Source organism: Schistocerca americana, chromosome 1, assembly GCF_021461395.2.
Source record: "Schistocerca americana isolate TAMUIC-IGC-003095 chromosome 1, iqSchAmer2.1, whole genome shotgun sequence".
NCBI lineage: Eukaryota > Metazoa > Arthropoda > Insecta > Orthoptera > Acrididae > Schistocerca > Schistocerca americana.
In genome coordinates this window covers 91,238,700-91,253,922 of record NC_060119.1, presented here as the reverse complement: position 1 = coordinate 91,253,922, position 15,223 = coordinate 91,238,700, and the positions used below count along the sequence as shown (strand labels likewise).

General features: G+C 43.8%; 1 protein-coding gene and 1 non-coding gene across 4 annotated transcripts in view; both read right to left on the bottom strand.

Moving 5' to 3' along the window:
* Positions 1 to 15,223, bottom strand: part of LOC124548747 (titin-like) — a 491,683-nt gene that overhangs the window by 330,831 nt on the left and 145,629 nt on the right. The gene's annotated exons all lie outside the window — the stretch shown is intronic.
* Trnas-gga lies at positions 2,740 to 2,823 on the bottom strand. The gene is given in 2 exon segments: positions 2,740 to 2,774; positions 2,784 to 2,823. It is a non-coding gene; the product is annotated as a tRNA-Ser (tRNA).

The window sequence follows — 15,223 nt, the reverse complement described above, 5'->3', positions numbered from 1 at the left end:
GAGAACGTATTTACAAGAACGGAAGCTATTTGTTCTCCCACGCGTCGGGGAGAGGAGAGATGGCGCAGAAAACAGATAAACTGGAATTAGCCGAAAGTTTCGGATCAGTGTGCTGACAGAATATGAAACACAAGTAAACGTGGTTGACTTAATTTGAGCCAAATAATTTCTGCGGGTGTTAACATCATTGTTAATTAATGAACTATACCAAGAGGTGGAATGTAAACAGATCTCGTAAGGGATGGACACCAATACCAAAGAACTACAAAGGGATGAAGGACCATAATTAAAGCTACTGAAAAATTGGTCTTTTTGGACTAACTATTTGGCTGATCTACGTAAAAGGAAAAAATCTGCAACTGTGTGTGTCGTCTTCCTTCCCCCTTTGAGATCTGCAAGCAGAGGCGTCGTGGTGGCTCTGGACATTTATGTAGCTGTTGCGTCAACTGACGGTAGAAGAAACTATCGTTAGCTGGATGGAGCCAGTATAGGAAAGGCAGAAGGCAGCATAAAATGGCCAATCAAGAGCTTATGTGTGGCTTACATTTCAGACTTTCTCATAGCGTTTTATTAAGTATGAGGAATACGGTTTAATGCCCCGTCACTGTCGAAGTTATTAGACATGGAGGACAATCTCGTACTGAGGAAAGTTGGGGGAAAATCATGGGCTGCCCTTTCGATGATATCATTCTGGTGTTTATTTTACGCGATTTAGGAAAATCATAAAAAATCTAAATCTGGATGACCGGACAGGGTTTAGAACTGCAGTGCTCGTGAATTCGAGTCCAAAGTGTTATTATTGCTCCACCTCACGTGGCAGCGTTCTATAAAATGCAGGGGAAAGACATTAATGATGGTGGTCCCCCTAGTGGAAAAGTTAATCCCGCTGGTGCTTTCCAAGAGAGGTAAACTGCATTGCAGACATTCTCCTACCGCGCCAGGGCTACACTTTTGATACCTCATCCACAAACAAGTGGGAGATTATGGTAAACTATTATCATTAGTAATAACGTGAGTTTCGATTTTTAATAATTCATTATTCCTGTATCAACGCTATAAAAGTTTACCAGTTATAAAACTCTCATTAAGGACAGCTCAGATCCGAGTATCTGCCAAGATTCCAGCCTGAAATCTTTCAGACACTCAAACCGTGATACGACTTGGTTGAACAATAAGTGTTTCATCGTTACCAAGGCAATGTAATTTCATGTACTGGTTCCATTAGTCATTACAAGTGAACTCACAGTACTGACGAAAATAAACGATTTTACTATGTTTATCATAGCTCGCCACGTAATACTTATCATTTCGCGCACAGGAAATGAAAAATTCATAAAGTTCTGGCTGCTCATTTTCAATACGATAAAAAGAAATTCTCATCTCCTTGGACGTCGCTCAGTTTGGTATGCTTTCGACAGGAAGCTTTGAAATACATACTACCTTCCTAGCAATGCAAAAATGTCCGAAACTAAATTTAGTATTACTATTTACGATAGTAAATGGACATAAAAATGTGAATTTGCCAACACTGTTATTACAGGCATGTCAAATATCTTCACTGAATGCGGCAGCGAATGAAGTGAACCTAATGTATGTAAAAGAACACACTCAATGATATGACTGATTTTTATTGCTGAGGTGGCCTTCCTAGGAGAAGTATCAACTTAATAGGGGAAGGTAATGAAATGAGGGGTAGACCAAAACGGAGATAGATAGAGTTGGTGTTTATTGCTTTGGGGGAAGGGGCATAAGTGAAAAAAACGGCAACAATGGTAACAATGGACCATAAAGCGTGGACGAATGTGGCGCATGGTAGTGACTACGCGTGTGAAGGTAGAACAGGTCTCTAAAAGTGAAGAAATAAAAACGATTGTACTCTCGTTTAGCACTAGTACTTTGTATTTAGATACGTTTTACACAATATGTGCAGCAATTTTTGTACAAGAATTATGACGCCAACTAGTATACTGCTCAGAGTAAAATTACGCAATGAAAACAAAGAGTCCTACACCGTTAATCAAATGCTCCACCTCCAGTATTCTACGCCAACATACTGCACACTCCACTAACTGAAATACGTTGTTATACCGAACTGAACGAAAGTACGTAACGTACTCATGAACTAAATACTTTTCTTGGACGTCCTTTTTGAACTGAAAATATGAACTCGAGGAAATTTTATTACAGGCACGTTTGTACTGTTGCTACACAAGGAATCGTGCTGAGAAGTTCGGGCACTCAGATTTTTCTTCGTTCTGCAAATATAACTGTACTGGAATACCGGAAAGTCAGTACTTTAATTAGCGATAAAATTTTATCCTGTGTGATATGTCTGTATTTTGAGTAGCTATTAATCACAAATACTGAGGAATAAGCAAGTCTTAGAGAAGATCAATAGAGAATTCACTAAAACTAACCCACAAGGGGTGCAGCTGCAGTGTGTGAGCGTTACTAGAGTCGACTATGTAGCATCAGTAAGTAGTTTCAAGACAGCATAATGATGCAGAACTGTCACAGAGTGGTTGAAAAAGCAGACAGACAGAAAACAAAACAGAATGAGGGGCCATAAGTAAGAAAATCGCAAGTGCTGCAGGTTTGAGGATAGATGGATTCACTTTCAAGACAAAAAAAATGTTTCAAATGGCTCTGAGCACAATGGCACTTAACTGCTGAGGTCATCAGCCCCTAGAACTTAGAACTACTTAAACCTAACTAACCTAAGGACATCACACACATCCATGCCGGAGGCAGGATTCGAACCTGCGACCATAGATGTGGCGCGGTTCCAGACTGTAGCGCCTAGAACCGCTCGGCCACCCCGGCCGGCCCTTTCAAGACAGCTGTCCGCTTAGGGAGCCTTTTTCGTAAACACAACAGCACTGATATAGAAATAGATGCCCGTCTAGAAGTAGCTAACAGAACAGTTTATATTTGTATCAATATCTTAAAGAAAAGATCACTTAGCAATAACTACAAAATCCACCTTTGTCACTAATATTATACGTATGAGTAGCTTTGATACACAGGGTGTCCCAGAAATGTTGCGACAAACTTCGAGGGGTTGTAGCTTTGCACGTTGACGGGCCGTAGGCAGAACGTCTCTCAATGTTGTTGTTCTTTACTGATCGCGCCGTGATCACAGAGAAGAAGATAGAGCTAGCTGCTGTGAAGAAAGACGTTGTCTCATATGAATGCGATGCTCTGTTGTCTCCGTGGATGAGGATTTCGGGAACAGGTTTCCATCCACAGTTCATTTTTCTTCTGGAAGCCTCTAAAATCGCCAATGTTTTTCTATATACAGGAGAATAAAAAACTACAGATGGAAACCCATGTCTGCAGCCTCATCCACCAAGACAAAAGAGCATGGCATTCATCCATCTCCTCTGGTGGCGATCGTAGGAATCAGTCGCGATCACTGAGCAACAAACAAAATTGCGAGACGTTCCACCTACGGTCCGTGAGCGTACAAAGTCACGTTTGCTGCCGAAGGGGTTGCCTAGTTCCAGGCGCCGGCGTCTATACCTTTAATGCTCTGTAGCGACTTTGGGTAACGTTTCCGGACACGCGTTCTTATCCTCGATTTGTCCCTAAAGACAAGCTCTAGAACACTCCTAAGTTTGTCGCAACATTTGTGGGACAGCTGTTATAGTAGGAGAAGAGGAACTGTTAATACTGGAAAGAAAAAAAACTTAACAAACATTTTTGGGCTTAGATAGAATAACATGGTATGGAGAATAGAAAAATGGAAGAAAGGGAGTTTGCACAAACGCCATATAATTGTCGAAGTGCTACAACAAGGTAGTTTGATCTAGGTTGGTCACATGTCAAGAATGTTGGAAACAGACAACCTGCATACAGAATGAGATTTTCACTCTGCAGCGGAGTGTACGCTGATATGAAACTTCCTGGCAGATTAAAACTGTGTGCCGGACCGAGACTCTCTACCATGGTAGAGCACTTGCCCGCAAAAGGCAAAGGTCCCGAGTTCGAGTCTCGGTCCAGCACACAGTTTTAATCTGCCAGGAAGTTTCAACCTACATACAGCATTCTGTAGGACAATACCAAGAGCGAGAGGATAAGGAATACTCAGAATTAGGTTGCCAGAAAATACTATAAGTGATACAGCTAGCATGAACATCAAGTCGCATAGGACAGCAAAAGCATCCTATTGAAAGAAATGGAAGAGGCTCAAAGTGGTTACTTGTATGTGAACCTTCCACTTTAAATCACTCCGTACCCATACCGCAAGATATTTTATGGATGTGATTGCTTTCAGTTATCGTACCGCACTCGAGTAATCATACAATAATGAGACATCCTGCCTGCTTATACTTGTTAGCGGGCCGGTGTTGCCGAGATGTTCTAGGCGCTTCAGTCTGGAACCGCGCGACCGCTACGGTCGCAGGTTCGAATCCTGCCTCGGACATGGATGTGTGTAGTCAGTTTAGTTAGGTTTAAGTGGTTTTAAGTTCTAGGTGACTGATGACCTCAGATGTTAAGTCCCATAGTGCTCAGAGCCACCTGAACCACTATACTTGTTACTTTACACCTGTTTATCTTGAAGTGAACTGCGAAGCCCTGCACCAGACGACGAACCGCTACCAGACTTTTCTAGCACTACGACTTCTACCACAGTATCATTCGCGAAAAGCTTTATCCACTAGGTCATTTCATGCACTGTGAGAAGTAATGGTCGCGGAACACTCCTTTGGGGTACCGTCCGAAGGTACTTCTACGTCTAAACATTTCTCCCCGTTAGGAATGACATGCTGTTTGCTAAGAAGTCATCAACCCAATAACACAGGCTGGGCAGATGTTTTGTATGCTCATATTTTGTTCATTATGTGTGTGGTGTCACCGTCAGACACCACACTTGCTAGGTGGTAGCCTTTAAATCGGCCGCGGTCCGTTAGTATACGTCGGACCCGCATGTCGCCACTATCAGTGATTGCAGACCGAGCGCTGCCACACGGCAGGTCTAGTCTAGAGAGACTCCCTAGCACTCGCCCCAGTTGTACAGCCGACTTTGCTAGCGATGGGTCACTGCCTACATACGCTCTCATTTGCAGAGACGACAGTTTAGCATAGCCTTCAGCTACGCCATTTGCTACGACCTAGCAAGGCGCCATGTTCAGTTACTATAATTACTTCAAGAATGTATTCTGAACAGATAATATTGTGAATCATGTATCGTCAAGAGCGACGTTGATCATTAATGGATTAAAGTTAAAATAATTACGTCCGCTTTCTGAATTTTCATTCCTTGTCATGTTCCAGACCTCACGTCAGTATAGTTCTTCCCTCCTCACGCCAGCCTGCGTGAGCTAAAACGCGTGTATTTCGGCTTCCTCTAGTAACACTGTGTTGGCTCTTCTGCCAACCCAGCAATGTGGCAGTACGGAATCGTATCGAACGCCATCCGAATGTCGTGAAACTTGGCATCTACCCGGGTGCCGGTATCTACTGCTTTCTGGGTTTCGCGGACCAACAGATGGAGCTGGATTTGACACGATCGCTGCGAAGGTGCGGCCACCGTGTCGCCCGCCAAGCGACTACTCGGTAAACATCAAAGCGTTCGAGCCAGTGCTAACGTCAGCTGTAATGGGCACTTACCTACACGCGAGAGGCTAGATGACGTACGCTGTCCGGCAGCAATGAGCTAATGCGAAGACGGAGCGGCGAGCACAGTGTCCGTCTCGAGAGCCGTGTCAACACTGGGCCAGTGGCTGAGAGGCGGCAGACGCCACTGTGCGCCGAGCGAGCGTCGAGCGCGTCTCTTTTGTCGCGGCTGTGGGAGACCCGCGGATTCCGGCTAAACGGGAGGTCAGCGCGCGTATAAGGAGCATGCCTCGCTTTCCAGGGCGCCAGCGGGTGCGTGAGCTCACGGCGACTTCTGCGAACCGGCCCCTCGCTGCGCTATCGCGTTGCAACCGGAGACCGCAGGCCCGTCCTTGGCACGGTTCGCCCGTGACATACGCCGCGCCGGCCGATACGTAGGCCTGCCTCTCCCCAGTCGCTCGCGGCGCCGACGAAAAGGGGCCAGCAGGCTGAGAGACACGGCCGGCTCACCTCGGCGCAACTGCGCGCTCTCGCTCACGCAATTCCACGACCCCAGCGGTGTTATGAGAACTGAGAGCCCCTTTTAGACTACCGACTTTCTCGTTTCAATCGACTATTCGCGGCAACTGAGTCTGTTGCAGCGCCCCTGGCGTTCTACGCTTGAACTCACGAGGACAACACGGCAAGTGCCATAAATCGATTTCTCGGAAACTTCGCTCAGTGGAAGAGGAGTCGAAAGAAGCGAATACGTATCCAGGCTTGTCCGCGGAACTCGACCGTCTCTGAGGAAACGGCGGTCAAAGTTTCGACGTAATTCAGAGTCGAAATGGTGGCTCAGTGACTAGCGTCGCGGCCTCATTTTCGCGGTCTATGTTAGAAACCCGATTTTGATTCATTTCATTTTATTTTTTCATTTATCTAGCTACCAATGTCAAAAAATGTTCAAAATGGTTCAGATGTCTCCGAGCACTATGGGACTTAACATCTGTGGTCATCAGTCCCCTAGAACTTAGAACTACTTAAACCTAACTAACCTAAGGACATCGCACACATCCAAGCCCGAGGCAGGATTCGAACCTGCGACCGTAGCGGTCACGCGGTTCCAGACTGAAGCGCCTAGAACCGCACGGCCACACCGGCTGCCTCAAAAAATGTTCAAATGTGTGTGAAATCTTATGGGACTTAACTGCTAAGGTCATCAGTCCCTAAGTTTACACACTACTTAACCTAAATTATCCTAAGGACAAACAAACGCACACCCATGCCCGAAGGTGGACTCGAACAGCCCCACAGTCTATGAATGCAGCGCCCGAGACCGCTCGGTTAATCCTGCGCGACTATCTACCAACGTCCATAGAAAGCTACTGCAGAGCGTTTCTTATCAAGTTACGGGATACAAGGGAGTTATATTAATTGTAAAATTACCACTGGGTTTCACAATAAGTGTCATACAGGGTGACAATTATTGAACTATATGAAGAAAAACTTAAATTAGTTACAAGTGCACACACTTTATTCGTCATGTAAACGTCACTACAGATATTCGGACTTAGGTTATGGCATGTTCGATATGCCTGCCATTTTTGGCGATGATGTGGCGCAGACGAATACTGAAATTCTGCATGACCCGCTGAAGTGTCGGAACATAGATGCTGTCGATGACCTCTTTATTTGTTGGAGAGAATATGTACGGACAAATACATCGATATTTATAGCACCTCTGTGTCTTGGTTTGTTCGTAATTGCAAAGTAACGTCGAATTTTTCTCCCTTCGTTAGCTCTGACTTTGTTACTGTTGAAACAATTTTTTATTGAAAGACGTCTCTCCTCTTACATTCATATTTATGCACACTGCAAACATTTTCTTTGCCCAGATGTTGTAAAACGGAAATACCTTTCTTTCTTTCTTCCGGATGTTTGGTGTGGAGAACACTAGCAGGAAAAATAGCAGGTCGTCGTGCAGTATTTGAAATATGACACAAAAACAAAGAAAACGTGAAAATAAAAATTATTTTCTTTATGGTTTGTAGAGTAATTGTACAAAATTCCCGAATGTCAAAATTTCCGCCTTAGACTAAATTTTCCCCTATTGACCTGTTTCGGCTGTTATGCGACGGTCAAGCAGTAAATGACGTGTATGAAGTTAGGCCACCGAGCTGTCCATCAGCATTTGGCCAATATGCCAATAATCATACTTTTAAACTATTTTTATAACAGTTTTGATCATTCCAGGAACGAAAGAAAGAGTAAGAAGACACAAAAGCAGACGACGTCACAATCTGCTGTTTTTGCACTTGAAGATTTAAGAACTCCTTACTCGTCACAGTCAACTAGTCATTAACACCACTGAAACATCTGAGACGTGGTTGGCGGCTAATTTAAACGCAGGTACGTGACACCCACTGCACCACGAGTAGTCCACTGTGACCGGAATGTCTCTCGTGTAAAACGGTCTTCAAGAAATACAGCCACGCATCGGCAAAGAATCAGCACAGATTAAGGGAGAAAAAAAAGGCTCGTGTCAAAGACAGCTCGCTTTCCAGAATGAAACTTTCACTGCAGCGGAGTGTCCGCTAACATGAAACTTCCTGGCAGATTAAAACTGTGTGCCGAACCGAGACTCGAACTCAAGACCATTGCCTTTCGTGAGCAAGTGCTCTATCATCTGAGCTACCCAAGCACGACTCACGCCCCGTCCTCACAGCTTCACTTTTGCCAGCATCTCGTCTCCTACCTTCCAAACATCAGAGAAGCTCTTCTGCGAACCTTGCAGAACTCACACTCCTGGAAGAAAAGATATTGCGGAGACATGGCTTAGCCACAGCCTGCGGAGTTGTTTCCAGAATGATATTTTCACTCTGCAGCGTAGTCTGCGCTGATATGAAACGTCCTGGCAGATTAAAACTGTGTGCCGGACCGAGACTCGGACTCGGGTCTCGAGTTCGAGTCTCGGTGCGGCACATAGTTTCAACCTCCCAGGAAGTTTAATAGCTCGCTTTATTCATAGTCAGCAAACACTACATGCAGGTGGATATGTAGACTGCATCTTTCTAAAATTCCAAAAGGCTACCAAGAGAGTGGTAAAACACTGGACTTATATTCGTGAGAACGGCGATTGAAATCTTCATCCAGTCATCCACATTTAGATTCTCCATGGTTACTGTAAATTGCTTAAGACAAATGATGGGATGATCCTTTTGAAAGGTGGCAGTCAGTTTCCTTCCCTCTCCTTCCCCAGAGCGAACTTGTGCTCTGTTTGTAATCACTTTGTTGTCGATGGGACATCAAATCCTGTTTCTTTTAGCACGAAATATAGCATCTACATGATGTGACTGTAAACTGAATCTGCACCTACATCTCTGTTCCTCAAGCCTCAGCACATTCCATTCGTGGATGGTACAACGCAGAAAGGAAGACTCTCGGAACCTCTTCATATGATTCCGAATTACCCTAATTTTAATGTTGGTGATCATTACACGAGATGTGGTCATTACACAAGGTTCCATTACAGCAGACTTGGTCAATACATCAGATGTGGTTATTGTGGTGTCACCGCCAGACACCACACTTGCTAGGTGGTAGCCTTTAAATCGGCCGCGGTCCGTTAATATACGTCGGACCCGCGTGTCGCCACTATCAGTGATTGCAGACCGAGCGCCGCCACACGGCAGGTCTAGAGAGACTTCCTAGCACTCGCCCCAGTTGGACAACCGACTTTGCTAGCGATGGTTCACTGACAAAATACGCTCTCATTTGCCGAGACGACAGTTAGCATAGCCTTCAGCTACGTCATTTGCTACGACCTAGCAAGGCGCCATTACCAGTTACTACTGATACTGTAAAACATGTACCGTCAAGAGCGACGCTCATCATTAATGGATTAAAGTTACGTATTCCACCAGCTACGCCCGTTTTTCTAAATTCTAATTTCCAGACCTCACGCCTGCCTGCGTGAGCTAAAACGCGTGCCTTTCGGCTTCCTCTAATATCACGGTGTTGGCTCTCCTGCCAACCCACAACAGTTATTACACAAAGACGTGGCCATTAGACGATACGTGGTCATTACATGAGGTGTGGTAATTACTCGAGGTGTAGTCATCACATGTGTATCTTGGAGGAGAGGATGTAATGTTTATTGACTCATTTTGGAACGTGGTCTCTCAATAGTTCGCAACTATGACTCTCTGTGATTCTCGTCACCTGCATTGCCTCACACTGCAGTTTGTTAAGAACGTCTGTGGCTCTACCACACTGACTAGAAAAACCAACGGCAAATTGTTCAACTCTTCTTTGAATCTTTTCCATCTTTTCTTCGTTATTTGAACTTGGTGACAGTCACGCGCCAAAGAACAATACTCTGAATAAGTCCAAAGAGGGTTTTGTAGGCGTTGTGTTTCCCGCATGGATTACGCTTCTATAAGATTCTTCTAACAAATTTGAGTGTAGAATCTGTCTTTCAAAAAGTTGTGCCACATCTTCAAAGCATAACCAAAATGTCATACAGCATATGTTGAGAGACATGCAATTGACTCGACGAATTTGTATCTAACAGAATGTGGTAGAGAGAATGTTCAACGTAGACTAAAGGAACATCGGCTACGCCAACGAAGCGTAATAAAGGGTTTAGTACTTGGGAAGGCGAACTGGACTTAGAGTTGTTGGAATGGTTAGCCGATTTGGATTTTTCTGCGTGTTTCACAAAAAGAACATTTTAGAATCAGCCTCTGAGCCACGCACAAACAGCAGCCAGTTGCAGTACTGACGATGAGCAAGAATATTCGAACTGCTCATTCGGTATACCACCGTCACTATGTCAGGTTTTCGGTTGAGTTTGTACACAGTTGGTGCTACTGACACATGGCACACCAATATGAAGTGATAAATGAGGCAACGATTCTCTCAGACTTCCTTCAAAGGCGGTTTTCAATTCCCCTGTGTTTTTTACTTTCTTCCTCCCTCCCCCCCTCTCTCTCTCTCTCTCTTTCTTTCTCTCTCTCTCCCTCTCTCTCTCTCTCTCTCTCTCTCTCTCTCTCTCTCCATCCTCCTCTCTCTCTCTTACCTGAAACACCTAGTAATCAGTCACACGATACATAATTTGATAATACGATTTATCATCCAGTCAGAATTTGCGAAAGATTATTACGTCATCACCACCCACACAATGTTGTAAGAAGCAAAAATAACTGATACGGCTGTGGCGCTGCATGAAGAGTCATCTTGGTTTTCTCCTACAGTTAATTCCGCACATAAGACATTTCACGGGACGTAATGAAAAGCAGTAAAGCTGCCACAAACCGAAAAACAGAGTTACATTCGGGTACTGTTAGCATGTGCAAAAAGATATGAATCCTTGTATATGTCGATTGGCTAGACGTCTTCCAAAGCTCAACTGATCATGCCCTCGCCGCGTAACCTATATTTTTTATTGTAGTTTTTTCAAACAGACTAATAAATTTCCCTCAAATTAATCATCCGTAGCCTCTTATTACTGACTTCCCCCAGTCTACTACAGACGGCGCGTTCGACGCTAATGTGTTTATAATAACTTTTTGACAACGGGATAAGTAACACGAGTCTCACCTTGACATTAAACACGAAACACAAAACAACATGCACTGTTCTTTATTTTGTGTTAGCTACACGAACAGAGATATAGAGATTAGAAAATATTAGCTTTCAAGAAGCATAATCACATCAGGAATACATTAAATATATTCCACTTTGACTTTCATAGCGTGCAAATACAAATCGATGTATTCATTGTTTCTGTAGTCTCGGCTCAAATGTTTCTTCACACTTAAGTTCAGATCATGATTTTTTTATAACAGGAATTTATGAAACTTTTTCGCTTTTTTCTCTGCTATCTATTTTTTACATATAGCATGTATTGCAGCATTTCGAAAATATGCTGTTTGTTTTTTATCGTTCAATTCCAGTTATCCGTAGCAAAGATGTATCGAACATTATTTGCACGAGTGTAATATTGATTCTTATTTCGTTCTTACTCAACGTAGAAATATTTATTCGTCTAGTCTTGAGTCTGCATCTTAACTAAACGAATCTACTGTATTTATGTATTTTATTGTTTCATTCTCTTCTGTTACTTCGCTTTCCAACTCAAGACTTGTCATTTGATCGCTTTACATTTGTAGCATATTCGCATGTGACTAATTCTTCTGCTGTTATCAGATACGAATTCTTATCTCTGGTTCTCTATTCGTCTTTTTTGTGGTTTAAAGTTCACGGGGATGTCGCTGTCAATCAAACTGACAATGCGATCAACAGTCCAGAAGAATTTTATTGACAACGACAACGACAGCGGAAGCCTACGCGTACATTTACAGTGATGCACTGTCAAGTTTAATGACAATTCAAATGATCTCTTGTAATACTAGTACATGTAAATTACGTCGTCTTAAAGTCAGAACTTAACTTTCGTTACAGACGTAAAGAGTTAACACTAAATAATCACTTCTTGTTACAGCAAGGAGTAAGTAACACACTTCGAAAGCCGGCCGAGCTGGCCGAGCGGTTCTAGGCGCTACAGTCTGGAACCGCACGACCGCTACGGTCGCAGGTTCGAATCCTTCCTCGGGCATGGATGTGTGTGATGTCCTTAGGTTACTTAGGTTTAAGTAGTTCTACGTTCTAGGGGACTGATGACCTCAGAAGTTAAGTCCCATAGTGCTCAGAGCCATATGAACCATTTTTGTTATGAGGAATTACTTGTATACACACACAACCGTCTGAGAATCTCCATAAACTGGAGGAAATTTTATCTGCTTATGAACATACCACGAATATGTATACACTTAGTGGCAGTTTACCCAAACACACTTGCAAATTTATCTAACACTTATCTCGTGCCGGCTAGAGTGGCCGAGCGGTTCTAGGCGCTTCAGTCTGGAACCGCGCGACCGCTACGGTCGCAGGTTCGAATCCTGCCTCGGGCATGGATGTGTGTGATGTTCTTAGGTTAGTTAGGTTTAAGTAGTTCTAAGTTCTAGGGGACTGATGACCTCAGAAGTTAAGTCCCATAGTGCTCAGAGCCATTTAAACCATTTTTGAACTTGTCTCGTAAGCACGTAGCCAAAAAATCCAGACATTAGCTCTACAGTACAAGACCTTATAATAAAGTATCTCGATATTTTTCCAACATATAAAGTGCCTCCTATCAATATATTTAGTATTATACATTCTTTGTACCTATTAAAAGTAACTGGTCCTCCTTTCACATACCTCTCTTGATATCCGTAGCAACAATACCGCACCGTAGCTGTTACTAATACTCAAACGTGCAGAATCTGTACAAAACAAGACGAATACGTGTAATATTCAAGTTTTGCTATTACCGCAAAATGATGAAAGCCGCGTTATCCCAAAATCGCGTGTTGAGAACATGCGCAACAGGCTATGCTCACTCTATACATATATATACTTTATGGCTGCGACGAGGAAAATCTACAAGCAGAGGAGAGAAGAATGGGGAATCATTCTAGCGACGATACGGGCAGAAAATGGGGATATCAACTGTCATAAGTGAGTTTGTCACAGGGCAGACCGTTATGGTCCGGCGCCGGGAACGAGCACTTAGGAAACGGTAAAATGGTCGACTCTTCGAGTGCTAGTGTAGTGAGCACATATGGAAAGTGGTTGAAAGGTGGTGAAAGAAAGAACAGGCGACAAAGTGTACGAGGTCCTCGCCTCATCATGGAATGTGAAGGTCAGAGACTCGTCCACTCTGCAAAGCAGGATAGGGGGGGTCTGATGACAAGAGTACAGTGCTGGTGTAGGTACAAGCGTTCCGGAGCATACCGTTCAGCGCACATTGTTGAACATGCGGTTCCACAGTAGACACCTCTTACGTGTTTCATATTGACCCAGTGACACGTTAATAACTGTTGCAGAGGGTGTGGGATCATCGATTGGATAGCGGATCAATGGAATCGTGCCACCTCGTCAGATGAAGCACGTTTCTTATTACACCATATGGTTGGTCATGTCCATTACGCCATCGTCCAGGCAAACGGGTGCTCGAATCACGCTCTGCGCCAAGGACGCAGGGCGATAGGGGGACATTCTCATGGGCTTCCACGGAACCTGTCGTGGTAGTCGAAGGCACGACGACAGCTGTGGACTACGTCAACATAATTGGAACCACCTACGTTCTTTTATAATTGTCGTCTTCCCAGACAGGGTGTTCCAACTGGCTAACTGCTTGTGTCACAAGGTCAGAATTGTACTTTGGTGTTTTGAGGAGCATGTTAGTGAACAAACGTTGATGTATTCCACACCAAATTCGCGCGATCTCTACCCGATGGAAGACATCTGGGACACTATCTGGCGCCAAATCCACACCAACAAGCCACTCGCCCAAAGTCAATGAAATTCTTCTGGGTTTGAGGCCTCATTGTCAACTATAAAATTCCGACTGTTGGAAGAAGCTTTCCTCAGGGTGTACTACTAACTGCTGAATGAGCACTAGTTTGGTTACTTATATAGCAAACAGTAAAGAAAGCTCCAATGGAAAATCCTGATTGTGTTTACGATGCATCGTGTTCATATTTCGATAGTCACGTACGAAGAAGAGAATGCGAGGGTTTAGAACAAATATTAACCACACTATCGGGTTTGCCTTAGGTCGTAAGTGTGCCCCTTTCGTAGAAGGGGGTGAAAGCATCCAAAAGTGGTAATAGAAAATAAGATAAATTTAGTAACGTAAACAAAAATTGCCCTTCCACAGTGATACTAGATTAAGTTCTTAACACATCTCACTGTTAGTCCGAAGAAATACTGCAAAATTTAAGCAAAGTATTGCGACAAAATACGAATTACAAGTTCACAAAGTTAGCCGGGATAACCTGATTTGTCAAATGTAAAAATACATTTTAGCGTTCCTTTTGGATTACTCTGCATGCCTTTGAATCATACTTGCTCAATTTTTTACATTGCTTAATACTTTAGCATTTGTTAAGTACAGTTAGTTAACCAAGAGAACTCAGTGAGGTGTCTGCTGGTCGCTGATTATGCCGTGCTTGATATTTAGCGTTCAGTGCTTAAGATTAATTCCTCATTCGTTCTGATCTTGGCAGATTTAGGAATATCGGAGGCGTGAGAAGCGCGAACTGGCCGCTTTCGCATCACGCAGCCGTGCGGCCGCCATGACGTAATCACAGTTCACCCGCAGACAGCTTTATTTAGGCGGCAATCTCCTGTGGGAGTGAAGGCACTAATGGTTTAGACCTCTCACTGTTCGCAAGCTGAGCAGTAGGTCAAAGTATGAGACATGACTTCGCAAATTTTTGGAACGCTGAAGTGTTCGCCCGTCTAGTGACCAACGAAAACTGACATGACGTCCAAATGTGTTGCGAATATTTTTCCTCTCAAACATACCATGGCTTTGCTCGGAATTCAAGAGTCATCTGATTAATTACACGCCATCAATTTTGTTTCCTGCTGAAGAAATATACAGGGTTATTCAGCTACCCCTACTGATGTCGGTTTATGCAACCTGCACAATGTCTGTACCAGGTACGATATACAGCCACGGCGATACACCGTGGTCTCGGGGTAGCGTCTTTGATTCATAATCAAAAACGTCTTCGGTCCCGGGTTCGATCCCCGCCACTGCCTAAATCTTGATAAATAATCAGCATTGGCGGCC